Below are 2,205 nucleotides of genomic sequence, written 5' to 3' on the forward strand. Positions count from 1 at the left end.
TGTGAATTGTCAAACACTACCAAAATCGCTCTAGAAGCTCACCACTCGAATCGAAAATTGAGAGCGGCAAATTAACAGATCTGAGCGGCAAATTAACAGAGCTGAGCGGAGATACAATTTTTTTAATTTGTATCAATGTTAAGTACTTTGGTTTGGAGTTTCTTTTTCGCGGCATTGATTTAATAAAAAAAAAAGATTAAAATTCTTGGTTAAATTAATGAAAATTAATTTACGAAAACATATGCCAGGGAATGCTTTAACTCCAAAACGTAGATTTGTTATCTAATAAATATGTGAAAGCTATGCAAATATGCAAACTCATTGGTGATTTGCCGTCGGCATTTGGGTCGCAAAAATCGTTTTTTTTTAACGATTCTTATTGTAGTTGCTGCGCTATTTTCAATGCAACAAACCCCTAGGTGCCTTAGTTTTTTCCCAAACTCACTTTAAAGATGGACACATTGACAATAAATAATATAAAAAAAACTTTTTAAATGGACTAAAAAGTAGAAAATATTAATATTATTAATATTAAATTAATTTTATTTAAAGAAATGGCGTGTCGTCTATTTCCGCCGATATGCGTGTATAAACCCTCCTCAAAGTCTAGCCAAAAAGCCAGCAACTCACACAACAGGTTCCCCAGAGCAATTCGCTCGAGAAAGTGGTACCCGGTACACGTAATACGCGGCACACAGCACAACAATCCGCCAAAACAGGCAACCCGGCCCAAAATCACCACCGTAGAAGGCAGAAACCCCGAGCGGCAGTGCAGGAGCCCAAGAATTACCCTTAAAACGGCCACAGGAGCTTAAAAAGACCAACTGGTCCGAAGGTAATTCCCGGACTGGTCCCCGACTGGTTACCAACTTGTCCCACGAACTAGTTACCAACTGGTCCCAAAGTGGTTACCAACTGGTCCACCTATACCTCAAGTGGTCCACAAGTCACTTCACTTACAAAGCATTCGATTTAGTTGACAATAGTCAAACTAATTTTATTTAAAGAAACGGCGTGTCGTCTATTTCCGGTGTAGCAAACGTAGTACATAGAGCGACATCTAGATGTCATCTACCTCGCCCTATTCACTATGCTTTTTTATAGGAGCTTTTCAAAGCTTTGCTTTGGTGTCGGAACACAACATTGAAAGTTTCTGGATCCACAACATTGAAAGCTTCTGGAACACAACATTGCAAGTTGATAAAAGCGTTGTAAAAACGTACAAAAGCAGCAATTGCACTTGTTAGCAAAGTGGTTTTTCTCGAAAAGTTATGTTTGAGTTTTATAAACATTTATTTCGAGAAAATATGCCATATGCATATAACCTAAGCAAATACCTTTTCTTAAAATCTCAAACCTTTTACTCGATTTGTTCAAATAAATTTAAGTGAAAGTTATGAAATTTTAACTAAAGCAATTGCTTAGTTTTTATGCATACGGACCAATGTGTTGAATGATGATTTTTCACTGCAATACTCGTATTACATGTAAATAATGGGGCTCATTTATGGTCAAAATAAAGTTGACACTAAAGTTAGTGGAATAGGTATCTGTGAAAATAGCTGCAACTAACTTTCTTCTTATTAGGCATGCGCATATGGATGCTTGTAGTACAAAAAGCATGCGATCAACTAATTAGCAACGAAATTCAAAATGATATTGTTTGCACTTGCACTTATACTATAATTACGGTGACCATCCGTTCTGTACTGTTTTTCAAAGGTCGGTCCTGCGTAGTTTCTCAAACCTAAAAAACCTGAAAATGTACTGATTTTTTCCAAGTGTCCTGCATTTGTCCCGCATTATATTCGTTATTTTAAAATTATCGGACAATGGATGCATTTTTTCAAAAAAGTGTTTTTTCGTACTTTTCGTATCTTTTCTTCATATCTCATGAGGGTATTGATATGCCTCCTACCAAAATATATATGTAACTTGTGGCGACTTCAATGAAAATTATTAGTGCTACAGGCGACCATTTGCATTTTGTCGTCAAAGTCGAAAAAAGTGAGATTTTCAAACAAATACGCAGATTCATTTGGTTATTTTTTTCATTATTTTAAAAATTCGATAAAGAGTACATATCATTACAGTAAATTTTGAGTCAAAGATAATGAAAATCGGATTAGATATGTAGATGCTATGGAGCGCAATCTGTACAAATTATATATTTTTGTAAAGGGCACTTTGTAACTCGTCGTTTAC

The sequence above is a fragment of the Rhagoletis pomonella genome, unplaced genomic scaffold (genome assembly GCF_013731165.1).
Source record: "Rhagoletis pomonella isolate Grant_MI unplaced genomic scaffold, Rhpom_1.0 Rhpom_scaffold_00005, whole genome shotgun sequence".
Lineage (NCBI taxonomy): Eukaryota > Metazoa > Arthropoda > Insecta > Diptera > Tephritidae > Rhagoletis > Rhagoletis pomonella.